The sequence below is a fragment of the Mustela nigripes genome, chromosome 10 (assembly GCF_022355385.1).
Source record: "Mustela nigripes isolate SB6536 chromosome 10, MUSNIG.SB6536, whole genome shotgun sequence".
Taxonomy (NCBI): domain Eukaryota; kingdom Metazoa; phylum Chordata; class Mammalia; order Carnivora; family Mustelidae; genus Mustela; species Mustela nigripes.
Genome location: NC_081566.1, coordinates 40,362,834 through 40,389,594, shown reverse-complemented (window position 1 = coordinate 40,389,594; position 26,761 = coordinate 40,362,834). Strand labels below are relative to the sequence as shown.

Sequence of the window (26,761 nt, the reverse complement as noted above, 5' to 3'; positions counted from 1 at the left end):
CAGATCCGGAGGGGAGCCTCTCCCAGTATCCACGGGAGAGGAGAGGCTGGGTGCTCATAAAAGTTGACTCCAGGGGCGCGTGGGTGGCTCAGTGGGTTAAGCCTCTGCCTTCCGCTCAGGTCACGATTTCAGGGTCCTGGGATGGAGCCCCGCATTGGGCTCTCTGCTCTTCGGGGAGCCTGCTTCCCTCTCTCTCTCTCTGCCTGCCTCTCTGCCTACTTGTGATCTCTGTCTCTGTCAAATGAATAAATAAAATCTTAAAAAAAAAAAAAAGTTGACTCCACAAGAGCTAAAGTGAATACTCAAATTGTGCCATCAGCAAGTCCTGCTGCCCACTCCTGGCCCTGGCCCGGGCTCCTGGGCGGGTGAGGAAGGCTCCACCTTGTCCTCGGAACTCTTTACCCCAGACTCTTTCATGCCACCCCCGACTGTGTGTCTGAGGCTTCTTGCCCAAAGTACCATACAGAGGCTGTTTCCTCACTGCAAACTACTCGTGACCCTACCTTAAAGGGATGTCTTAAGCATTTAGAAACCAGCATGGATTTCCAGCGTGGAAAGCGTGTCATTGAATAGATGGGAGTTTCCTCTTTTCCTTTCCACCTCCTTCCAGATCCTCCCTCTCCTCCCACCTTTCCTTGCCCCTCCCCGTGCTTTCTCTCCCCCCCACCCACCCTATTCTCCACCTGTAACTTCTCCCAAGCATCCCCTTCTTTGTCATCAACCCCTTAGGCTTAGAAGCCCCTACTCTCCAGGTGGCCTTAACTTGGAGAACCAGATGGGGGGGAGGGGCTCGGAGATCCCAAATGGCTACATGGGCTCTTGAGGCCAATAATGGAGCCTTGAGCTGCGGTGGGTTCCGGGGGTTGGGAGAGGGAGCTGGCTCAAGAGTGACAGCCCTTCGCGGGTGGGGACGAGGACGCCCGGGTCCCGGTCCGACTCTCCCGGACCCCTAGCTGCAGCCGTGACCTTGAGCGGGAGGCGGGGGCGCGAATCGGCCGGGGCCCCGCAGGGCAGGTCTGCCACGCCCCGCCCCGGCCTCTCCCGCCCCGCCGGCCCCGCCCCCCGCGGCCGCGTCTCCTCCCCTCACTGCAGCGCTGGCTGCGCTCGCCCATCCATCAGCCGCCTCCCGCCGCCGCCTGGGCGCAGACTGCCAAGCTCAGCAAGTCTTGCGGCAAAGGCACTTCGCACCGAGTTGGGGCCGGGGCGGAGCGGGGACTCCGGGCCCCGGGGGAACGGACGCCCCTCTGCGCCGTGGCCAGCGCAGCGCCCTTGCAGCCCGCCGCCCCCTCACTTCGGGGACCCGGGATCCCTCCTGCCTGGCCGCTCCGGGTAAGTCCGTCCCCCCCGCCCGTGGGGGGGCACCGACTCCCCCCTCCAAAGTTTCTCTTCCCCGGGCGGGTTTTCCGCTACCGAGCGGAGGGGCCACTCGGTGGGCCGAGGGGGCTTCCGGCGGGGGTGGGGAGGGTCCGGGAAGTTCGAGGCCAAAGGGGCCGTGCGTCCGCACCGTCCTTCCTTCGGAGGCAGTTTGGACGCGTGCGGGTGGGAGGTTCGTTTGCGGAAGCTGGACCCGAGGGGCGAGGAGTCCGCGGCTCTGCGGGCTTGGGGCGGGAGGAGGGAGCAGCTTTCTTCCCTGGGCTCGGGTGGGGGGAGAATGAGGTGCAGAGCGGAGCGGCGGGCCGACGTCCCCGGAGCTCTGGGTCCCCGCGGCTCCCGCCCTGTCTCCTGGACGCCCCCCGCCCCGCTTCTCGCCCTCCCCCTGCCCTTCGGGGCCGTCTCCAACGCAGCTTCCTTCGCCCCCGCCTCGCGCTTCAGGGACCCCCGGCCCCGCCGTCGTGGGAGGGGGAGAGAGGGTTTGCGGGCTCTAGGAGGCGAGGGGAGGGCGGGGGGCCGCGGGAGGGCGGGGGACAGACTCCAGGGACTAGCCGGAAGTGAGGGTCGAGAGGAACTGGGACAGGGACGCGAGAGGGGGATGGAAGCACCCCTAGTCTCTCTCCAAATCTCATGACTCAGCACGACCTAGGACGTCCCGTCCCTGCTTCAGCCCTCCTCCCCAGGGCTGGGCTCCCAGACCTAGGCCCAGAAAGTGCCAACCATCCCACCCGGCTTTTCTGGACTCCTTCATTTACCTTCCCCATTTGGGGTCCCCCCTTCCCCTGTCTCTGTTCAACCCCCTTTCTCTCAGGACACAGGGGCTTTATTTTTCTTTAACTAAAAGGGTAGATGATTTACCTTTCTCCTATCCCATTAACCCAATACCCCCTCCTTTCTCCTCTCTCCCCTTCCGTTGTTGCATTCCACAGGTGCTTTCTGGACACCCCCAGCCCAGGGTATGTGTGGGGGCCTCCAAAGTCCCATCGCGCCCTCTGCAGCATCCTCCCCCCATTCTCTGTTGAGGTAGAGAAGTAAGTGTTCTGGCTGCTTTCTCCTGTGGCAGCAGAAAGGAGTGCAAGGACACAGGAGGGGGCCCAGGATGGGGGGGGGGCGCTGCGGTTGGGGAGAGAAGGGCAGAGGCCTGATGGGGTGGGTGGACCCGGATTGGAATGGAGTAGGTGGAAGGATGGAGAAGTCCTTAGGCTCTGTGTACCCAGAGAGACGGGAAGGTGGGCCATGTCTAACCTGGAGAGAGCTGGGGGTGCCCTTCCCCCTCCTCCTGCTGCCATCCTGAGAGGGTCTCCCATGTGTAATAGATGATCCTCAACCTGAGTCATCCAGTCCTTGGCAACATGGGCCCTTCATCAGAGGGGGTGACCACGAGGAGCAGGATAGCCCTTAATCTTCCTCTCCCCCCTGCTTAGGTCCAAATGCAGATTTTGGGCTGCTAGAACTATCTCTGTGCCCACCAGAGGAGCCAAAAGAAGAGCCATGCCCTAAGATGGGGCCAGAGGGGCAGGTGGGAGGGATGGGGCGGTTCTGATGCAGTGGGACGTGCGTGCCTGGCGTGTGTCCCTGGCAGCCACTACTGGCTGTGGCCTGTGTCAGGGCCCCAGGGGTGAGTCAGCTTCAGGGGTCCAAAGCAGGCAAACTGAGACCTGGGCCAGGGAGCCCAGCCCCAACCCTGCTTCTCTTCCCCATGCCCCTGGGAATGACTGGTACCTGCTCATCCCTCAGTCCTGGGCTGCTCTGGGGTGCTGCCAGCTTCTGTCCTGCCTGGCGCTCAGACAGACCCTGGCTTCACCCTCTAGGACACTCCTGGGGGGACTTGCTTTTTCTGGGGACCTCTTGGGCTTGACCCTGGCCCGCTCTCCATGCCTTGCCCAAGGAGGAGCTAGGGAACTTCCGGAAAGCTGAAAAAGGGGAAGGCAGATATAAGTGTTCTACTTCCAGAATCACAGAGACCTGGCCAGTTGTCCCTAGGAGAAGGGGATCAGAGGTCATTCTCCCTTTCACTCTCAGTCAGCTGCTGTGCAGGAGTGGCAGGGATGTCCCTGGCCCTGCAGGGAACTGTGGGCGGGTGGGCTGTGGATATGGCTGGAGAAGCCTCTTCCCTGCCTCTTCCCCAGCCCCAGGCAAGCCTGACCTCCCGACACCCTGTGCCTCTACCTACACTCTGTCCATTCTCAGTGGAGTCTCCTGTCTCTTCCCGCAGACCCTGTGGAGTCTGTGGAGCCCTGTCAGGAGAGCGGATAGACGGCCAGCAGTGCTCGGGGATCCAGGGCCTGGGAAGGATAGGACGGAGGATGGAGGAGGAGGAAGTTGAGGCTCAGTGGGCCGGGAGAGTGGCTCGTCCTCCCCTTCCTCGGACAGAAGCATCCTCGGGGATAGTCAGAGACCCTGGAGAGTAGACTTGTTATTTTGTTTGCCTTTGGGATTTGGGCTTTCCTGGTCTGGGTTCTAGCTGAAGCTGGATCTGCTTTGTTTGAGCGAGACACACACAAAGTCCAGAGTGATGGAGATGATTTCTGGGAACTGGAATGGCAAGCCAGAGGGAACAGTAGAGGTTGTTTACTCAGGACAGGGTAGCGGTTAACAAAGGAAGCAGCAAACCCAACAGGTTTGGGTCCATCATCCCAGGGCTACTAATTACACAGCATGTGACTTTGTTCATTCATTCATGCTACTTATTTACTGGTGAGCACCTGCCGTGTGAGCGCCTACTATGTGTTTCTAGTCACTGGATACAGCAGTGAACAGACAGAAGCCCTGGGCGCTGTGGATTTTGCATGCCATGGGCCTAGACAAGTTGCTTAGCTGCTCTTGAGGATCAGTTTCTACACTCATTCAACTATTAGCTTAAGAGAGTCTGCTGTGTACCGGGGAGTTTGCTCGTCCATGGAGACTCAGCTGGGAACAAAACAGGCCTGGTTCCTGCCCTCATGGCACTTACCATCTAGTGTGTAACACACAGGATTAAGCAGATTATTACATAAATAATTCATCATAACTGTGACACCTGTTAGGGAGATGTACAGGATGCCTCGAGACCATGCAGTGGGGTTACCTGACCATGTCTGGAAGGCTTCATAAATCCCACAATAATATAACAATATATTATCCCACAAGGTAGGAAGCATCCAGTAAATGATAACCTGTTCATGTGGTGCTGTGGATAGATACAATTCTAAAGTTCCTCCATGCCACGAGTTGCTTATTTGTCCTCCACTAGGTCAGAGGAACCAAGGTAGAGACACCAGGATCCGCTCCTGGGTTCTCATATGAGGACAGGGAGCCTGTGACCAATACCAGGCTTCCACCGGTGAGAGGTCAAGTGGTGGAGATGGCGTTGTGCCTCCAGCCAGATTGCCTGGGTTCCTCCTGGTTCTGCCCCTCCCTCTTGACTTGGGGCAAGTTCATCAAATTCTTAGTTTCTCAGTTTCTTTCTCAGTCTGCCTGTCTGTGAGTGGAGATAAAACCTGAATCTGACCTGGGCGGTTTTCCGCCAAGGCGAAGCGTGAATTCCTGGAAAAGGTTAGAGCAGCGTCTAGCAGCTGGTCAAAGCCCGGCAAATGTGTTCCACTGTTGTCCTGTTACCTGCTGGCCCTCCTAGCCCTTTCCCTGCCTGCAGCCCAGAATCTCTCAGAACACTCTCCACCTCTGTTAATCTTAAAAACTCAAAGGAAGGAACTGCTATAACTACTTTGGTGGCCATTCCAGAATTTTTTTCCTCTGATTTTCACGCAGTTCTTTATGCCCGATGAGGCCCTATGTTGCCAAAGCTTAATTTCTGGGAAGGATTTGTCCCAGCAGTCTTTCATTTTCCTCCCAGGAACTGATAGTTCAGGGTAGGAGCTAGAGTGATGGGTCCCTTTGACTCTGGGTCTAGAGGGACATGAACAGTCCTGCTGAGTCGAGTGCATAGAGCACCTAGCTGTCAGCCCCCTCTCTCCCCCCACCCGACAGACACACACAGAGGTCTGTGCTTCGGCAGGGGGGTCTAAAATTAAACATCAGGAAGGATGCCCCAAATATGTGGTACGCAAGAGATGTTCTAAAAGCTTCCTCCCTGGATAATTTCCAGACTAGGACAGACCTCCCCACCTGGCTGGTCAGCAGACCGCAGGACTGAATATGCCTGGGATGGGGAGGTTGGCTCCTTAGGGAAGGAGGCTGGGAGTTGCTCGGTCTGTTATCATAGCCACTGATGCTTGGAGGGGTGGGTGCTGCCAGGCAGCTCCCAAGTCCAGGGCCTTGGCACTCCAGCTTTGGATGTAGGCAACACTTGGCTCTCCAGCCTCCCCACCCCCGTCCGCTCCTGTCTCAAGCTCCCCTCTTTGTTTCTCCTTCTATGATAACGCTTTTCCGTGTCCCATCCCTGCGGGTCTCAGGACCACAGAGGTCTCGAGCAGACATCACAGTCCCACTTCCAACAAAGTGGCAAAGGCCCAGAGAAGTTGCGTGAGTGGTTTAAAATCTCTCACCGTGGAGGCCAGAGCCAGGTCTCAAACCCAGAATGTGGGCACTCTGGGGGCGGGGGGGTGTCTTTCCAGGCCGCTGTAGCTGATCAGTCAGAACTTTACCTCCCCTCTTCCTTCTCCCCAGCTCCATCTAGAGTGTGGAGCCTGCCCACATGGTCAGGGGTACCCCGAGTCATTAATGCTCTGAGTATAAGCAGGGGGCCGGTCATTGAAATCACGTAGCAGGCTTTTACAAAATTAGGCAGCGATCCCTTGGAGAAAGGGAATCGGCTCTCCCTCTCCAGTCTTGGGTTTCTCTGGGACTCCCCGTGAGGAATTTGGCATCTTCAGGAGCACCTGCTCTGAAGCGAGGAGGGAGGAGCCCCGGCCGAAGGAGCAGAGCAAATGCTGGGGCACCCGGGGACTCTGCCCCCAGCCTCAGGCGGCCTTCTCTGAATGGGGTGCTGGCATCTTCAGCAAGTCCCAGCTCGGTCAAGTCTTCTCTGAAGCCCAGAGGACCCAGGCACGGGCACAGATGCTCGTGTCTGGTTGGTATCTGACTGCCTCTTTTCTTCAGAAAGTCCAGGCTTGAGAAGTCAAGATCCCCATGGACTTGACAGCCCAGCATTCAATCGTCTTGTGTAGCGGCAGCTAGAGTCCAAGCAGTGGCAGAGCCAGAGCACACTGTTCCTGATTTCCCACTTTCCTCCTTTCCTTTCCACTTCCAGTTCAGATGGACCAAGCACCTGTTCTAGAAAAGGCTCTAGGGATGAAAAGGGAGCTTGGAATAACCACGTATTGTTCGTTGGCCTGGGGTTTCCCCAGAGGCAGACAGCATGAGGCTCCCTCTCCTCTGCTGGGTGCCCCCCAGCCCTCAGAGTAGTGCTCTGCAGCCAGGAGCATTTGTGATGGCTGGCTGCAAGGAGCCTGGGCTCCCAGAGCTCCCCGACCCCAGGGTAGCTGCCTGCCAGGACCAGATTTCCCTCGGTCCTTGGAGGCTTGTGCCCTTCCTGTCTCTGCAGAGAGACTGAGAACCCCAAAGGGCTCATCACTGGACAGCCTGGGACTAGGGTGAGGCAGAGGTTGAGCGGGAGAGCCAGGGAGACCCAGGTGTCTCTGGGTGGGACAGAGTCCTCAGGCCTTTGAAACCCCTGACAGGGCATCTGATAATTGGGTTAAAGTGGTAGCTCTGGAATTTAGCAATTGGAGGTGGCAGTCGCCCATTACCATGGCATACATCTTAATATTGAGTGTAAGTGGTTATAACGAGGAGCTTGGCACTAGGGAGCTGAGGAAATGGAAATGAATGGAGGAATGGGATGGGGGGGGGCTCTTGGACGAAGCATGGGGGTGGGGCATGGAGAACATGACCTGGAGGGGAGACCCAGGCTGGGTCCCCTGCAGATGGCAAGAGGTGACTGTGGTCGAATCAAGGAGACTCACCTGGGCCTTCAACATGCTCCTTTAGTGGGGAAGCAGCTTTTTATGGTCTTTATGGAAAGGAATTCCTTTCTGATGTCTTTCTGCTCCACCTCAACTTCATATCCCCTGCCTCCCTCCTGGAGAGGAGGAGAGCCTGACAGGCGACGTGAGGGGGTCCTGGGCATGGGCCCTGCATCGTGGTCTCAAGGGACCCTCTTTGTCTTTCATTTTCTGTGTTTTTTTTTTGTTGTTGTTGTTTTGTTTTGTTTTGTTTTGTTTTTTGAGAAAAGCATATTAAGCGAACACATGGTCCTTTATCTCTATCCTCCTTGGGGCTCCTTGGCTCCCCATTTTCATTGGTAGCCATGGATCCCTTATTGTGCCAACCGCCATGGATGAAAGTCATGGGCCAAGTGATGGGGTTGGAGAATAGGTGCCACACCATTGCGTTCCTGTGTTTCCACCCTATCTGAGGAGTGTACAGAGGATGAACAGGAAGCTAGCATTTTAGTGCTCTGGGATCCTACAGAAGCAGAACTGGGGGCTGAAACCCAACCTCATCATTAGGAGCCAAGGTGAGTTAGAATTAAGCTCTAGGAAGCACAGGGTGGCGGTAAGGTGGGGTTGGAGTCAGCAAGACACTTGGAGTTAATTGAGGGAAGGCAAGAGGGCTCCCTCTCCCAGTCTGACTCTCCCGTGAGGAGGAAAAGGCATCACTTTAATAAGGCTGCCCTGGTTCCAGATCAATCCTGGCTTTGCAGGAGGCGAGTGGGGAAGCACACGGAGAAATTGGATTAGCTCTTTGATGCCTGATGCCGGCAGCTGCTCTAGGAGGCAGGGGAGTAGTGAGGGCTGAGCCTGCAATGGGCAGGCAGCTCAGGCCCCCAGAGTTTGAGGCTTCCCGGGGAGACCTCGGTCCCCAGTCCTGGCAGGTGTCCTTCTGGTAGAAGAGTAACAGAGGTGCCCAGGGGGGACAGACTGTAGCAAAAGCCAGGTCCTCACTACTGCAGAGGCCAGCAGGTGTCCTCAGTCTTCCCCAGGGATATAGACGGTGAGCTCCAAGGGCTGGGGAGGACAGGTGATGGGCAAGGCGGAAAGGTGATGCCCGACACCCCCTGGGTCAGTGCCCCACAGCTCTGAGTTTTGCAGGGCATAACAGACACTGCACCTGCCCTGTCCTGCCTGTGTCTCCCCAGGGAAGCCACTTGGACTGAGCTGCATGCAGGTTCTCATTTGAAAACGGTGATAGTATTGTTCAAGGGATATAGCCCATGGGAAGAGTACACGAGATGTCCTAGGACAGCAGTTCTCAAAACTGTGGGCTGTCAACCTCTGAGGGTCCTCAAGAATTGTTCAGGGGGAGCCATAAGGTCAAAGCTATTTTCCGAGTAATCGTAGGGTTATATGCCATTTGTAATATGGAGACAGTGACGGTTCCCAGGCCATGGGTTGAACTCCTGGTACCGTAGTGTGGATCAAGGCAGAGCCCCAAACTGTTCTGGTCGCTGCATTCTTCCCCACCACATGCCTGCTAAACAAGAAACAAATAAATGCCGGTTTCACTTAAGAATTTCTTGATGGTGGAGTAAAGATTACAAGTTTTATTAAATCTTGGCTCTCAAGTGCTCATCTTTTTAATGTTCTTTGTGAAGAAATGAGGACGCACAAAGCCCTTCTTGTTTTAGATCCTATGATTTCTCACCCTCTTTGTGAGTCTCAGAAAGGGGAATGTTCCCAAGGTCACACTGCTAGTGGGGGGCTGAGTCAACATACAAATACAGGCTTGGGTGCCCCCCCCAATAAACAGTTGCTGCTGCTGCTGGGAAAAAAAGGGGGAGGGGCACCTGGGTGACTCAGTCTGTTAAGCGTTTGCCTTCGGCTCAGGTCATGATCCCAGGTCCTGGGATCTAGACTTGCATCCAGCTCCTTGGTTAGTGAAGAGCCTGCTTCTCCCTCTCCCTCTGCTGCTCTCCCTGCTTGGGTTCCCTCTCTCACTGTCCCTCTGTCAAATAAGTAAAAAATCTTAAAACAAAACAAAACCAAACCTCCCCCTGTCACCGCCCTACTTCCCCAGACTGCACACTGTGGATGGGGCTGGTCAGGCTGGACTGTGTGTGGGTGGGGGGCAGTCAGGCTAGACCATGGATAGATGCCCACTACAGACTGGTATTCACAGGGCTGTCTCTGGAACTGGTCATGCTGGTGGAGTCTGGACACTGGTTCTGTCCACACAGCTCTGGGGATGCAGAGGAAACCTGGATGTCAGCCCCCTTTAGAAGTAACCTTTAGGCTTCCTGTTGCCTATCTTGTAAGGGCATCTAGAACTCCTTATTGGACGGCCCTCCAAGAGCCACCTGGTGGGAAGTAAAATCAGTCCTTAATGGTAACCCCCTAGAGTGAGGAAGTTCTTTGTTTCTAACCGTATCTCTCCTGCTGTAGAGTTCCTATTTCCTCTTATAAAATACATCCTTTGCCGCCTCCTGCCGGGTGAATCTGGGGGTCAGTGTACTCAGTCCTGTAGCCACAGAGAGGCTGCAAGCTGGATCCCGTGTTACAGGCTGTGTCTGCCTGGGCACCCGCCTGTTGTAATGAAGAGTCAGCACCCTGATCTGAGAGGCTGGGAGGTAACTGCTCCTGCCTCAGGAGGGACAGGCAGTCTTCGTGGCTCTTCTGTGGCTTTTGTGGCTTGGGCACTGAGGGAATGTGGTCGGTTCGTCCTGGGAGGACAAGTGCAGGACAGGGCAGGGAGGCTCTGGAGGGCATTGGAAGAGCCACCTTCAGACGAGGTCAGGTGTCTGCACACGATATCTGCCCCTCCCCCCCGGGAAATGTGTCTCACAGATCTTCAGCGGCCGCATGGCTGGGGAACTGATTGTCCTGGCACATGGCTCCTTCCCCGGCTCAGCCATCCTGGACTCGTCATCCTCGATCAGGAATGGGAAAGACGGAGACATAATAAAAGATGGAGACCTTCCTGGATGAGAGGGTCGCAGGAGTAATTTGTCCTTTCTTGGGAGAGGGGAGGGAACATGGAACCCCTGGAAGCCATCCTATGGGGTCGCTGAGCTAAAGCAGGATTTGGGTTCCTGATCCACTCTCTCAGCCCCATGAATGTGTTTCTGTCCCTCTGGCTCTTTCTCTCGATGCAGGAGATGCCCTGGAGAGAGACCCTGGGCTTGGCAGCTGGTGGGCAGGGGAGACTCAAAAGTAAATTTGGAAGCACAGAGAGACAGGACGGGGCTGCCTCCATAGGGCAGGGTGGTACCCCCAGGACTCTCCGTTTGGGGTGCAGAGCTCTGGCCTTTAACAAGCTAGACAGATTCCCAAACAGCCCTTCCCAGAGTCTATCCCATTGCCCTACTTTCAGAAGCATTTCCTTGTCTGGGGTTTGTGACATCCTGGAGCACTTGGCTCCGAGTAGGGAAGACTCACAACTCCACATAAACACACAGATGCAGACCTACCACACACACACACACACACACACACACACACACAGAGCTCTTGGCAGGTTGCCTGTGGGCAGTGGGGCCTCCCTCTCACATTCCTTGGAAATTGAGAATGAAATTGGATCTGAGACCGTATCTTCAGGTTGGAGAGGACTTCTCCAGGTGACATGTGCTCTCCTTTTCCCTCCACCTGCCACTTCCCGGCTAGGCCAGGAACTGCTGGGGGCGGTGCTAGGCTGGGGTCTGGCATGGTGGCCGGGGGCGGGGAGGGTGGCAGGGGGGGGGGCAGGGGAGGCGCATGGCAGCTCTCTGGTCCGCTGGCAGGATTTGGACCCGTGGTTTCTCCCGTAACTATTGCTGCCTTTCCAGACCCTGTGGCAGTTGCCATCTGTGATTAGGAGCTAATGTAGGTGAAGCCTGCTTGGCGGTGGCTGTTAGCTTAGACCTTTCTGGAGGCAGCATTGATGGGGGGTGCTGTGTTGTTCAGAAGCAGGAGGCTTGGTGGGAAGGTGAATGAGACAGGGTGTCTGGGACCCGGGCTTGGGGCTCTAGTGACAGAGGTGATGTGGCAGAGGTGGGGGCGGGGAGAAAGATAGGTAAGAAAATATGTAGACTCACTAAATCCTTTCCCCAACCGCTTGAGGTGAAGGGCTCACCTAAAACAGGGGACTGCTTCGCGTGGACCCCATAGTGACAAATCTCCTTTCTGTGTCCCAATTCTCTAGTAAAGGGAGAGTGGTGACATTACCTGTTCCCTCTCCTCAGTGTTGGAGGCAGGGCAAGAAGGTAGGACCCCCAAGCCTTGCAGCCTCTCTCATTTCACACTAGCCATGGCCACCCCTCCACAGGCCCCACTCATTCATTTATTTATTCAGTCTCAGGGCACCTGGGTGGCTCAGTTGGTTGAGCGACTGCCTTCGGCTCAGGTCATGATCCTGGAGTCCCAGGATCCAGTTCCCCATCAGGCTCCCTGCTCCGCAGGGAGTCTGCTTCTCCTGCTGACCTCTCTCCTTTCATGCTCTCTTAAATAAATAAAATCTTAAAAAAAAAAAGACTTTATTCAGTCGCTCATTCATGTAACAAGCACTTAGGAGCGAGGCTACAGTGGTAATAAAGTTGGTCTGATCTTTATAGTCTGAGGGAAGCAGGGCACTGAAGAGAAGAAGCACACCATTGATTATTCAACGACAGTTATGATAATTGATGTGAAGTAAAAAGAGCTCAGTGCTCCTAGGGCTTATAATGGGGGTACCTAGCAGCGTAGGGCTAGTGGGCATAATGGCCCCCATGGCTCCTGAGCTTTGGAGAGCCATAAGCACTCCTGGGCCACTTCAGGTCACTGCCAGGAAGCTGCAAGGCAGGCTCTAGGTTGCAAAGGGCAAGGGAGTGTCTGGCTCTGCTTCTGATTACACTGGTGACCCTGAGCTTGTCATTTTCCCCCTTTGAATTTGTTCATTCCTCTGTAAAATGGGGATCTTTGACCAGAAACCCCTGCAGTCCTTTCTCAGAGTCCCAGCAAAAGCATTAGAGATGTTCAAAGGCCGAACTATAGTTCTCTTGGAGACTGAGAAAGGAATTCAGGAACAAGGATGTGAAAGCTTCTTGGCCACTGACTCCAGAGAGCAGTGGGGAGAGAATAAGCCCAGAGCCAGGGGATCATGGTTCTTTGAGGTCACAAAGTGGGGAGTGAGCATGGCGGTGTGTCCCCGGAGTGGCTGGAATCAGGGATGGAAACATAACAGGATAAGGTTGCTGTCATTGCACCAGGAGTAGGACTACAGCAAGGAGTGGAAACTGAAGCAAGCCAGGTTTCAGTTAGATATCCGGCAGCACTTTCATGCATGTTGCATGTTGCAGGCCATCAAGGGGGCGAAGAGAGAGCATCAGGTATTCCAGAAAGTAGAGAAAAAGCTTTTCCGAGGGAATGTTTGTGTGGAGGTGGGTGCGGGGGCGGATAGATGACCTTACTAGGTCTCCCTCAGCCAAGCGAGTCTGTGGATATCTTGCATTGCCATTGATGTCAGCGCTGTCTGATGTCTGGGAGAGGAAGATGTCAGGTCCTCTTGGAAATGAGTTTTTGAGCATAAACTATCCCCAGTTCACATCTCTCAGTGACACATGTGGCTAGCTGCAATTGTCACACTCAATCAAATCGAGCCCAATTACACCTTTGCTCTCTTGTCCGGCTGTAATATAAATATGGCTTCTGAGAAGTGTATTAGTTGCTGGCAGTGTGATCGCTTGGGAGGCTGGGTTTGGGGGCTAAGGGAGGCCAGGGTGTTTTATGTTGCAGACCCAGAAACAAAGGCTGGAGATGGGCATCTTGAAGGTATGGGATTGGGCAGCCCACGAGACCTTCTTCTCAGAGGACCCTGAGGCAGTTCTCTCTCCATGAATGGGGGATAGATCTGATGCCATCTCAAGGGTTCTTTGTGACCTTGGACTTCTTTGTCGTTATTTTCCACAGTCACAGGTCCTCCGTGTGTACGTAGGTGGGGTGAGTATTGTCCTGGTGCATGTCTCTGCCTCTAGACTGAAAGGTCCAATGACACCCTGCTCCTCACTCCCCCTGAGGAAGATGCTCTTCATCTTCAGTGATTCATAATGTCAGAATAGCATCCTAGAGCATGAAGGATTTCAGGTAGACATAAAGAGGAATTTCTGAATGGTAAATGTGGTTAGACGTTGTGACAGAAAACCAAACAGATGGTGAGATCTCCAAAAAGAAGAGAGTCTGGGAAAAGGTAGATATTTATTTATTTATTTATTTAAGATTTTACTTATTTATTTGACAGATCGCAAGTAGGCAGAGAGACAGGCAGAGAGAGAGAGGGAGAAGCAGACTTGCTGCTGAGCAGAGAGCCCGATGCGGGGCTCGATCCCAGGACCCTGAGACCATGATCCAAGGTGAAGGCAGAGCCTTAACTCAGTGACCCACCCAGGTGCCCCAGGACAGCGTAGATATTTAGAAAGGATAGACTGACTGCCAAGATTTTCTGCATCCTAGGGTTCTTGAGTGTGGAGGTAGACATGCTGAAGAGAGTTGGCTGTGTGCACAGTTGTTACAGTTGACTTGTATTCAGCGGTGTATCACAGTATGGGAGGGGAAAAGGAAGAGGAGGAGGAGGAGGAGGAAGGGGAAGAGAATAATGCTGTGCATAATAGGGCTCAGGAGAGTAAAAGCCCTTTATCAGTATTAAGATGATATCTCTGAGGTAAGGGATGGTGTGTGTGTGTGTGTGTGTGTGTGAACTCAGTATCAGGAGACTTCTTTTAGGAGAGTCAAACCTGCAGCAGAATGTGTAGATGCCTGCTATCCTGTGAGCTGCCCATTTAAGTTCAAGATGCTGTCCATCTCTTGCTAGAACAGCTCCTGTTGGTTTGTTTTAAGTAGGCTGTACACCCAACACGGGGCTTGAACTCACAATCCCTGAGATCAAGAGTCACATGCTCTAACAGCTGAGCGAAGCGAGCACCCATCAGACAGCTCCTTTGTTTGGGGTCCATTCACACATGCTGCGGATTTGCTTTCCCAACAAGGCACCGTCATTCAGCCTCCATATTGAAGAGAGTACAGAGCCAGGGACTTTGTGAAGAATATGGCTTCTGGATTTCTCTCAGCATGGACTCCAGTTTGGGGCTCAGGCTAGACAAACCTTTCTGGAACAATCCTGACAGTGGATTTACTTTTCATCCCCGCTCTCCCCCCACTTGATTCCAAGGAACCGCAGAAGGGTCCCAGTCATGATTCTCGACTTTTGGGGTGTGACCTTGAAAGATCCTGATATCCAGTCTCCATATTCATGGCAGAACTTTTCAAAATCCCCCACATCTTCTGAAGACTCGCCTGTTATCTACATATGCTCCAAATTTCTTTTGGCCTTTGCTTCTGGTGACTTCTTTCTTAGAAAATTTGTCTTGGAAACTTTGAGACTAAATGCTGTCAGTCACATAGTTTTCTCACTTTCAGCTTCTCTGAAAGGACCTGTATCTCAGTATCTTAGAACCAGAAAGCCATCCCCAGTTCAAGAGGATGAAAAGAGGTCAGGGGTAGGGATGGTGCACCGTCCCCTTCCCCATTTTCTTGCACATCTTGCCTGTTTATCTCCTTGGATTAGTCTCTCCTTCCATTACATAAATGGTCTCCTGGATTATATTATCAACTTTCCCCTGAATCTCCCATAGCACCCTTGTGATGCTACAGGCCCCAACACTGACAGTGCTTAAAAATGCAGGTCTTGAGGGGCTTCTGAATGGCTCAGTCATTAAACCTCTGCCTTGGGCTCAGGTCATGATCCCAGGGTCCTTGGATTGAGCCCCACATCAGGCTCCCTCCTCAGCGGGAGGCCTGCTTCTCTTTCTCTCACTCCCCCTGCTTGTGTTCCCTTTCTTTCTATCTCCCTCTCTATCAAATAAATAGATAAAATTTTTAAAAAATGCAGGTCTGAAAAAAAAATAAATAAAAGTAAAAAATTAAAAATAAAGGCAAACAGACTTCTAGGACTGGGAGGTTCAGCACCATGGACAGAGCACTGCACCCGCACACTTGGTCCAGACTAGATGGTCACAGGCTAAGCCGTAACTTTCCAATTATGGAGATAGAGAGGCAGGGGTGAGAGGAACATTGGTGTTGTAGAAATTTGTTATCACCCTTTCTTGACTGTGAGACCTTGGCCAAGCTACCTCCTCTTCCTGGATTCCACTTTTTACTCTGTAAAATGAGAGGGATGAACTCCAAACATGCTATGAGCCTGAGTGTCTACATAATCATCTTTCCCAGGAGGTCTTCAAAAGTAGCTTTGACACGCCTGGTCTGGGTTAGGGGAGGGTCAGTTTAGCTTGTAGGTGATAGGAATTCATGACCTCAAATCCTGGAATCTGGCTCTCGTCTCCTGGAGTCCGTGACCTGCATCTCCCTCCAGCTTGCTGAGATGTGTAAAGCAGGGGCATCTTTCCTGTAATATTCACTATTCCAGATACCCGATGTCCACTCCACTCGTAGACAAAATCTAGCCTGGGTTGGTGGGAGGGGAGGGCTTTCGTGGTAGGGTGCGGTCACATGTAGCTTAACTGAAGACAGAGTGCTGAAATGAAGCTGGAGCTGATTGGTCATCCCTGCAGGGGAGGGGACTATGTCGGAATTAGAGTGGAGAATCCAGTCCTCTCCCTGTTGGGAGGTCAGCAGGGTGTTAGAACTGAGGCCCTCCCTCATTTGTGGGAGGGCTGGGCTGCTGTGGGAGCAGGCCTACAACAGGAGAGGAAGAATGGCTGCATCGATTGGCATGGGGCCAGGTGTGGGGGTTGGGTGGGCAGAGACTGGAAGCTCTGCAGAGCTCTGAGGACTGGGGGAGCCTGTGATTGTGGGAGAGAAGATATCGGACCATGTATCAGACCATGACTGTATCAGAGTATCAGACCATGACTGTGTCCTTATGTGCCTGTAGGAGGACTACACCACCCTTTCAGCCTCTTGGTTCATCTGAATGGGGTCATTCCTCTGCTTTCTGCCCCCCAGAAATCCTGTAAGGGGAGCGAAGCTCTTCTTTTCTGTCCTCTAGTTCCTCCTTTTCTCATTTTCCCTGCATCTACATTTCTTCCCTGATCACCATATATTTTCCTAAAATGATAATCCCAACACTCCTTGTTTCCCTGTCCAGGGCACTTAGTGTGGGGGAGAGTGTGTACCTGTCATTCTTTGGGTCATTAGAGAGGCAGCTGGGGCTCTGCTTACTGGGTGGGATCCCTTGGAGTCCTCCGTAACTTACCCAATACAAAAGGCAAATTCCAGGCAATATTCCGGTTACCTTCTGTCTCCCCTCTGTGTGCTCCTCCCCTTAGAGACATCAAGTGCCTCCCAGCTGTCCTGTCCTACCCAGTCCTCCCCACTCTGCTCTGCTCACCTCATCTCCCTTTCACCAGCCCCGAGAACAGTGCAATATGTCTTTTTCTGCAGCCCCAGGAACAGATTCAAGCTGCTCCTCTCCTGAACATGGCACTCCTCCCAACAAAAAGGCATCTGCATGTTGAACAGGCAGTGATGCCTACCCAGAAAAGGCTGGATAAATAATGATGGGATTCCAGGCCTGGCGAGGGCTATTGGGGAACATATTTAAGGCAGTGCTTTCCTCTGTCGTTTATAACCCTGCCTACCTCACCAGTGGGCAGAGCCTGCTCTTGGGAGTGGAGTGGGGACAGGGAGAGGTGGAGCAAGTCTTTTGTTTGGCAGAGAAGACTGGCATTTGCATTTGTGGGTACACTATTCTTTTTTTTTTTTTAAGATTTTTTAATTTGTTTATTTGACAGAGAGAGATCACAAATAGGCAGAGAGGCAGGCAGAGAGAGAGAGAGAGGGAAGCAGGCTCCCTGCAGAGCAGAGAGCCCAATGCAGGGCTCAATCCCAGGACCCTGAGACCATGACCTGAACCGAAGGCAGAAGCTTAATCCATTGAGCCACCCAAGAGTGCCCATTGCTCAGGTCCTGTCCTGAAAACCATTGTCTAACCATGACCCTTTGGGGTACAACTTCAGCCTGGAGGAGCAAGCTGGGTCCCACAGTCTTACTCCAGTGAGCCCAAGGCTTTGGTCTTAAAAGACAATCGATTCTATTTCTCATCTTCTAGGTCTAGAGAGCACAAGACATGTGGACACTAATTTTGACCCACCGTGGGGAAGATAGTTCTAATAGAGCAAAAATTTGGTCTGTGTTGGGTGTAAACCTAGTGTCTCATTCAGTGCCTGGCATGTGGAAGACACTCAGCAAATATTTACTGAACGGATGTTGAAGGATTAGTACATCCAAACACTCAGTGCCTTTTCTCAGGAGACACAAGCATCCTGTCCCAAGGTGCGTTCACTGTCATGTCGCTGGAGGGGCTCCTGTGACACTGATGACTTGGTCTTCAGGGCCCTTTCTCTCCAACTCTGAGAGGACTCTGATTTCTTTTGAAGAAGGGAGACCTTTGGAATGGGGCCAGAACTGGCCTGACCATGGGAGTCTTTATAAGGGACAGATAGCCCCATACCTTTGGCCCAGCCACCTCTGTGAAATCAACCTACTGCCAAAGACACTTGTTGAACTTGATAAAGGAGAGTATCTCTCTCATTTCTTGGAAATCCTCAGCGCGCGGCTGGTGTGTGACAGCCTCAGCTTGGCCTGTGACTTGCTTGGCCATCTGTTCGGTGCTGTGATGTCCGTCTGACTGCCATGCTCACTTTTTGGAGATGTGTGCTCAGTAGGACCCTCGGTGGGCCAGGGGGATGGGAGAGATTGCTGGTCGCCTTCTAGGGGGAGTGGAGGTGGAGTGGGTGTGGGTCCCAGCGCCAGCTGCTCCCATGCTGCGTCCCTGGCCCTGATGAGGATGAATAATTGATGGTGACTAATGGATCATTGCTCCCGGATGAAATATTCAGCAGGGACTGTGGCAGGTTTGTGTAATCAGATGTTTCATGCTGCCCTCCTGGTAGGCATGGGACTCCTGGGTTTCCCCGACTCTCAGAATCCTGGGGGGGGCACTTCCCCAAAGAGAAGTAGGTTGGTGCAGAGGGCCCCTTACAGCGGCCTTTATGGGGTGCACTTTACAGAGAAAGGGGGCAGAGGCCCATAATCCTTTCTTCTGGACTTGCCTGCTCTGTGGGGCAGTGTACTGCCCTACTTTCAGGATATTGAACTACAGAGAGGATGATAACACAGACACCCCTGGGCTATCTGAGAGGGGGCAGTGAGATGCTGACTGGCACAGAGGATGGGGGAAACCCCCTCTCTCACAGTGCTCCGTACCCCTTGGGTACTTTAAACAACTCTGTAGAATGGCCTTATTATGCAGATGAGGAAGAATGCTTAGAGGGGTTCAGCGATTTGCCTAAGGTCATACTGTTCTAGGGTTGCCGAGCTGGGCTCCTCCCACAATGCCTCCCAGAGCTGGGTCTGCAGTTGACAGTCTCTTGGCCTTTTCTCCCCACCCCAACTCTGCCTTGTCCCCTCCTCTCCTTCCCACTGACCCTGTGGGAATGATGTCATTGGGATCCCGGGATTGAATTACAGCCCCAAGCAGCTGTGCAGAGAGGGCTGGCTGGTCCACTGTGGGGGATGGGATGATGGGGTGGGGGTGGGGGGAGAGTGTGTGTGTGTGTGTGTGTGTGTGTGTCTGAGTCTGATCAGCTCAGCAGGGAGGAGAGGAAGCCCCTGAGTATATCAGAGCCAGGAATTCAAGGAGGACACTGCCAGATTTTCAGTGAGGGCCTGGCTCCATGGTGGGGTTGAAAGGAGTGCCTTCCCTTGCTAAGCCCCAGCCCACTCGGTCAATATGTGGTTGGCCTTCCTGATGCTGCTCCCAGGAGCATTTAACCTTCCATGGAGCTCTAGACCCCAACTAGAACCCATAAATCCTGAGTCCCATAGATCTTCCTTCTGTCCCCACGTCTTCCATCCCCACCAGAAGCTGGGTCAGGGGCTGCCTGAGGACAGGACTGTAGGATGAACAACCTAACTCAGCCCACCCTCCTAAGTTCTGAAATAGCCTGAGGAGAGGGAGAGGGCCCCTGCCCCTGGCCACCCATTTCCACATCTCACCAGCTCCTCCCACCATCAGGAAGTTCTTCTGGCTTCTAGTCCCATGGCCTCCTGCTGCAACCAAGTGTATCCTCTTTTCTTCGGGTCTGCAGTTCTCTCCCTCCGCGGTCTCCTGTAACACCACAGGCGTGGGAGATGGATGAGTAATGCTTGCTTAACAGAGAGGAAAACGCAATTCAGGATTTGGGGTTGGGAGCCAAATCCCTGTGTCGCTATCTCTCATTTCCAACTTGACACATTCCTCCGCTCGATACCTCGGCGCTGTCCAGGAGGCCAAATCAGAACATCTAGCAGGCCGGTTCCCTGCCTCATGTAGACAGACCCTTGACTGTGTCCTCCCACTGGGGCAGGCCGGAGTGTTATAATAAAAGGGTCCTCCTTGCTAAGGAATGACTAAAAACCTCAGTGGACTTTCACCACCTTCCTCATTTCACCCTCCTGATGCTAGGGGTAGAGAAGGAGTGAGGTCACGATGGCAGATTTCATTAGCCCATTCTACAGATGGGGAAGCTGAGACTCAGAGTAAAATGGCATGCCAAAGTTCACACTGCAGTGGGAGTGTGAAAGTGTTGTTGGTGTGTTCTGCTCAGAAATCCAGGCTGTGGGTATGGGGAGTGAGCATGACCAGAAAGCCACGAGGATCCTACCTTCGAAAGTTGTCTCTGTTCTCTTGGCCTCTGCTACAGGAGGGGCCCTGGTGGACTAGATGGGCTGAGGCACAGAGTGGGCCCATGCTGCCATCTGGGGCACTGTCCCTATTCCATTATCTAACCCCCCCCTCAAAGTAGGCTCCACACACAGCCTGGAGCCCAACACAGGGCTTGAACTCATGACCCTGAGCTCAAGACCTAAGCTAAGATCAAGAATCAGATGCCTAACCCACTGAGCCACCCAGGCATCCCTCCCTGTTCCATTAATATGCTCTCTGAGCTGTGACGGCTTCGAAGGCTATTCTTGCTTCTTTTAGCTTTAGTTCCGTGTTAGGTGCAAAGGACTTGGCAAATAGGAAGGCACAGGGTTCGAGGCAAAGGATAGCTTTCATGCCTCGGGAAATATTAATGGTTTGGAAGAGGATCTCTTCTTTAAAAAAAGAAACAGGGGCGCCTGGGTGGCTCAGTGGGTTAAAGCCTCTGCCTTCAGCTCCAGCCATGATCCCAGGGTTCTGGGATCGAGCCCCGCATCAGGCTCTCTGCTTAGCAGGGAGCCTGCTTCCTCCTCTCTCTCTGCCTACTTGCCATCTCTGTCAAATAAATAAATAAAATCTTAAAAAAAATAAAAATAAAAATAAAGAAACCAACAAGGCCGTTTCTCACAGAGCAGCCCTCCTCCTGTCTGAGCCACACGTGCCTTTGGAGTTACCGTCCCTGGACTTCTGTCCGGCAGCTGGTCGAGGGGACATCCCTCTCACAGAGCTCCTTTCTCCATCCTTCAGTCACTGAGTCCTCAGGCTCTGCTGCAGGGCTACCGCACACCAGCCCAGGGCTAGGCTGTGCAGTGTGAAAGGCTCCTCTCTGCCCTTGGGTGACATGGAAAAGATTCAACTCCCCAGGGGGGTGAGGGAAATGGCAGGAGACGGCAACACAAACTTGTCACACGGGTGGGACAGTCAGCAGCGGGGGGGGGGGGGGGAGGGGGCAGCCACACAAGACAGGAGGGTGAGGAGACCGAAGACTGCTTTGTTGCAGGCTGGAGGACCTCCTGGAGGAGGACACTTAGATCGGAAGCACGCCTCACTGGGGTCTTTGAGAGCTCACTCATTCATTTTACAAATATTTCATCCCCCTATCAGGGGATAGTCACTATGCGTGCTGGGGGTAGAGATGTTTAATGATGACATGCGCCCCTCCCCCCATGGGCTTAGGGTCCAAGCACATCAGCAAGTAATTTCAGGATAGAAAGGTAAGTGCTGAGATAAATTTACAGTGTACAGTGGGACAAGGGAGGGAGCTGTCTGTTCTTTTTTTTAAAGATTTATTCATTTATTAGAGAGAGAGAGAGAGCACATACTCAGTGAGTGGGGGGAGGGGTGGGGCGGAAGGAGAGGGAGCAGGAATCTCAAGCAGACTCCCTGCTGAGCAGGGAGCCAGCCACGGGGCTCCATCCCAGGACCTTGAGATCGTGACCAGAGCCGAAACCAGGAGCCAGATGCTTAGCCGACTCTGTTACCCAGGCATCCCTGTCCGTTCTGCTGAAGGGAATCAGGGAGGACCTCAACCAGGAGAAGCCTGAGCTGGTGCTAGAAGAAACGTCAGGCATTTTCCAGATGAACAAAGGGAGGATGCTCATTTCCAGCAGAGGGAGTCACCGGAATGGAGACTTGGAGGTTGGAGTTATCCTGGGGGGATTTGAAAGGCTGGTGGGGTGGGGGGGCAAAAATAGTGCCAAAAGAGGCAGTGAGAAATGGGGGGGGGGACAGGCAGGGGCCCCTCCCAGGAAGGTGGTGAAAGTTCAGTGGGAAGGATGGAGGTGAGCTAGTTGAGCCCCTGGGGCTCTCACTCAGGCAGGGTGCAAAGAATGGCATGGAGAGCGTGGTAAGAGACAGGAAGCTAGGGTTGGGGACTTTTGAGCGGCATTGGCCCTGTAGGTGGTGGACAAAGGGACTGGTTGGAGCCCGAAGGGGTCTCTGCCCCCCCCCCCACCTCAGCAGAGTATAGGGAATGGGTGTCAGGGTAGCTTGTCCTTGGCTCCTTGGGAAACCTGGGAGTGGGGAACCTGCCCCAGATTATGCCTTTGCATTCTCAGTCTAATAGAGACAGGCATTAGAACTCCACCTTCAAGAAAGAAAGAGAGACGTTGTGGCCTCACTGTTTTCCTTGAGACCCTGTCTGTCTGTCTGTCTAAAGTAGGGTTGATAAGAAGACAGGCTGGCACAGGAAGGCCACAGGGGAGCACCCATGGGGCACAGTGCTAATGGGGACCAGGGTCACATCCCCTGGGCTGATCCTCTCTCCAGCGGATGTGCCTGTCCCTGCCCCCGGGGTCTCCTGGCAGTCGCCCCCGGGAAGGCGAGAGCTCTGTGCACCTGTGCACCCCATGCCCGGACCCCATGGGACTGTTTCCCAGTGATCTCATTTCCCCCGCCTCGCTTGCGGGGACCATGCCTTCTAGCCATGTGAGCCTGTTTCCCTAGCTAATGGAGCTGGGGAAATGTGCATTCATTTTTCCCCTGAGCTGTGACAGGCAATAGGAAATTTGCCCTGAAATATGCTTCAGTGTGTATTGAAATAAAACACTTGGTGTATTTTGCAACAGAGCATTAAAAAGGAATAATGTGGGGATCTCATCCAGACACCAGCTTTCAAGGGTACATTTCCCCCAGACTTTCCTCTGTCCCCCACCCAAGCATCCCAGCGTGTGGGTGGGGTGGGGTGAGGGGGTGAAAGATGTGGGAAAGGAGCTGTGGAGGTTCCAGAACCCCAAAGCGCCAGAGATATCGCTAGAGCTGAAGCCTTGTATTTCTAGAATGATGGCGACTTTAGACACACAGAAGAAATAATAGGCATGTTTAAAGCTCCTGGATACCTGGGCCTGAATAATTAAATTCCATTGATTCTCTGCATTGCTAGTGGAATTCCTATTGGTGTGAGCAGTGGAGCTGTTAGGATGGGCCTGGCACCCGGGGGGGTGTGGGCACTGGTGCGGATCGGGTTTTTCTCAGCACACCCCACTTCTGTTTCTCATAACCTGCAAACAGACTGTACCCAGAGAATGAATAATGCCAGCCAGGTGAATGGGAAATGGCTCTATTTTCGTTTATTTTACTCCTTAGGAGGTAAAAGTACTGTTTGTTCGGGCAGTTACTTCCTCAGCGGGCGGTTTGCCAGGAGAGGGCTGAATTCCCAGAGCCGGGTTCTGCCAAGGGCTCTGTCTCCCTCCCTGGCAAGGGGGATGTCCCCAGGGATGATTCTCGATTCCAAGCTTCTGCAGCCTTCTCTTCATGCTGCTGCCGTCATCCTATCTAGACCAGTGTCCTGGCACCCAGGGCTCCTGGTCATTCCCCAGCCCCCACCCCCTGCCCACGGCTACACTGATATCCCTGAACTGTCATTTGAGCATGTCCCTGCCTTCCGCCCCCCCACTCAAATGCTGTTTCCCAGAAGGTGTCAGGGAGCCAGAGGGAGGGTCTGGGTGTTGATGCCAGCAGTGGGCGAGTGGGTTGGAGGTGGGTTAGCTGGGATGGAGAGTTTTGACAGATCCTCATAGCTTGGGGACAGAGAGTCAGCTCTGCAACATGTCAAGAAACATGTTGAGTTCGGCAGGGTAGGAGGAAGGGTTCACTCCCAACTGAGACCCATTATATCGGGGGCAAGAAGGAGGGGGGACACTCAGGACAATTACCTGGGGACAAGGTTCTGCATATGCTCTCTTTTTAAAAACCTTTGACTGAAATATAAACATCCTAAGTGTATAGTTGGGTGAAATTCACAAATGAAACGTACCTGTGTCTCCTGCTGCCAGACCAGGGGATAGAACATCTCCAGCCCCCCAGAGGGAGGAGATGCACCGGGTAAATGAGAAATGCCTCATTTCTCCAGCCATGGCTTCTAGCACTATAGCTTCAGTCTTTGAACTGGAATAATACATTTCAGAGTGCACTCACCTGTGACCATCCTCTTCCACTTCACATTTGTGACATTAACCATGTCATTGTCTGTACTTGGAGTTTGTTTCCTCTCATTGCTGTGTCACAGCCCCTTATGACAATGTACCTCAATTTATTTGTCCATTCCATTGTTAATGGCATGTAGATCGTTTCTGGCCTGGGGCTGTGGTGAACGGTGCTGCTGTGACTTATTTCTGTATGCCTCTCAATAAACACATTTCTCCTGCTGGGTCTTGGGGTCCATTCATGGTTTGTTTTGTCACTGGAGGCCATGCATTTTCCAAAATGCTCTTGCCAGTTTACACTCCTATCAGCAGTGTTGGCGGGTCGCTGCTGTTCCGTATTGCCAACACTTAGTACTATCTGTCTCTTTATTTTAGCCGTTCTAGTGGGTGTTTGTTTTCTCCTTTTGATTTCAGTGTACACGTCCCCTGTGACTGAAAAAAAGCTCAGCCTCTCTCCATGTACCTGTTGGCGGTTCGGACAAATCTATTTATTTATTTATATTTATTTATTTTAAAAGATTTTATTTATTTGACACACACACACACACACACACACACACACACACACACACAGAGCATGAGCAGGGGAGCAGCAGGCAGAGAGAGAGGGAGAAGCAGACTCCCCACTGAGCAGGGAGCCTGATGTGGGACTCCATCCCAGGACCCTGGGATCATGACCTGAGCCGAAGGCCAATGCTTAACCAACTGAGCCTCCCAGGTGGCCCTGGACAGCTTGTTTTAAAATTACTCTTGTTTAAGTCTTCTGCTCATTTCTCTGCTGGGTTGTCTGTCTTCTTCTTGTTGATTTGTGCACATCAGGCCTATTAGGCCTACTTCTCTTAAAGGCCCATGCCCTGACCTTTCACTCGTGCTCTTCTTCCGAAAGCACAAGAGCAGGGTCGGGTAGTTCAGGAAACCGGGACCTGGCTGGTTAATTGCATGTTCCCTGATTTCCATCAACATTGACCTGTTTGGATCCAGTTGCTGCTTGTCTAGTGTCCATGCTTGGCCCCGCATCAGCTCTCAGGCTTTATCCCTCACTCCTCCCTGCATCCCACTCAGAAAAATCCTGGGCTGGGTCAGATTAGACCACATCCCAGCCCCAGATCCACTCTCCGCTTCCCGCCTTGGGGCCTTTGCTCTGGCATGGTCTTCACCCGGAATGCTTTCTAGGAGCCTTTTGGGGTATTCAAATCCCAGTGCTCCCCCAACCCCATTCAGATGAAATCCCCCCTCTTCTATGAGACTTTTCTCACCTCCAACAGCTCACCGTGGTCCCTTCCCCTTTGATGGTTGGCCCTTCGTGTCTGTTGGCCTCCTTTAGCAATTAATCACCCATCCATCCATCCATCCATCCGTCCATCCATCCGTCCATCCGTCCGTCTGTCCATCCATCCATCCATCCATCCATCCATTTGTCCATCCATCCATTCAGTCAGTCTTGTGACACCTCTTCCATTATTGTCTTATTTTGTTAACTTGTGTGTGTGTTTTTTTTTTTAAGATTTTATTTATTTATTTATTTGACAGACAGAGATCACAAGTAGGCAGAGAGGCAGGTAGAAAGAGAGAGAAGAGGAAGCAGGCTCTTCGCGGAGCGGACAGCCCGATGCGGGGCTCGATCCCAGGACCCTGGGATCATGACCCGAGCTGAAGGCAGAGGCTTTAACCCACTGAGCCACCCAGGCGCCCCTTGTTGTGTGGTTTTGCCTCATCTCCCGGAGTTGGTGGTGTCCCTGTGTTTCCACAGTGCCTGGCACGATATAGGTGCTTACTTGCGCCAGGAAAGGGGAGGGGGCAGTCAGAAGTCAGGTCACAGGACAGCCTCATCATCCTCCCTTTGTCCTCTCTGCAGACCCACTTGTCAGGCCACTCAGTCAACCAACACACCTTTTCTGTGCCTCTGCTAGGTGCCAGCTCTGCACTGCAAGGGTAGGGATGTAGCCATGAGCAGTACCTCCCCTCCATGAGTTCACTCTCTTTGGGGAAACAAGACAGGGGCCCAGGAGCTATAGAGGTGGTACGAGAGCAGGTATGGGCTGGGGGGTCCAGATTGAGAAACCCGAGGTCACTGCCAGGCTGTGGCCCCGACCTCATTAGGAGGTCCTATAATCAGAATGCTGCACCATTGACTGGTTGATGGGATGGCTGATGAGGTCACTGTCCCAGATCTGATCCCCACCAAGGCTCACAGCTGCTCTCAGGAAAGCAGTGTCGCTCACCTCTGTTTCATGCACCCCATTTCCCACCTCACAGGGGAGGCTGTGCTAGGAGATGGGAATTCTTCACTTCCTGCTACTTTGGTGTGCTTATTAGTGCTATAGCTGGGGGCAACAGGGGGCTGTGGGGGCAACAGGAATAGCTCCTTGCCACACATTCCCCACTGCTGGGAACAAGGAGCCCCTGCTGTCTGCTCCCCCCCCCCCCCCCCCCCCCGCCATACTGCCCTGGGATAGCATCGCAGCCCGCAGAAGGGCTCTTCTGACCCCACTGCCCTCACTCTGGAGGGTGACTCATTCTGCTCCCAACTGAGTCCCCTGGGGAGGCAGAGGGGGTGCATTCCCAGCCTTTGCTCTTGTGGCTGCAGATTCTCCTCTGGTCTGAAGCCTGTTCTCAGCCCTGGAGGCCGATGGGCTTTCAGTGGGACCTCTTAGAGATTCACTTAACATTTCCTGAGTGCTCCTGTCTGCCGGCCTCACCTGGAGAAGTTAAGGGCCCTGCTCTGGGGATTTCCCCTGTTAAGTAAGACGAGACAGAGACACTGTGGGGAGGCGGCAGGTCCTCTACAATGGCCACCTCGCACTTTCCATCTCCTGCGGCGGGGATCCTTCCCTCTAGTTTGCTACCACCCTCTGGGCCCCCTGGGCCTGGGAGCATCGCGG

General features: G+C 53.4%; 1 protein-coding gene across 3 annotated transcripts in view; it reads left to right on the top strand.

The window, feature by feature from the left end:
* The first annotated feature begins 1,083 nt into the window (after nucleotides 1-1,083).
* SYT2 (synaptotagmin 2) overlaps nucleotides 1,084-26,761 on the top strand; it is a 108,097-nt gene continuing 82,419 nt past the window's right edge. Inside the window, exons 1-2 of one of the 3 annotated variants that reach the window (XM_059413116.1) lie at nucleotides 1,084-1,329; nucleotides 2,301-2,327. The gene's annotated coding sequence lies outside the window, so the exon portion shown is untranslated. Of the gene's footprint in view, nucleotides 1,330-2,300; nucleotides 2,403-26,761 lie in introns of those variants that run through there. The other 2 variants (XM_059413115.1, XM_059413117.1) reach the window with 2 other exon arrangements.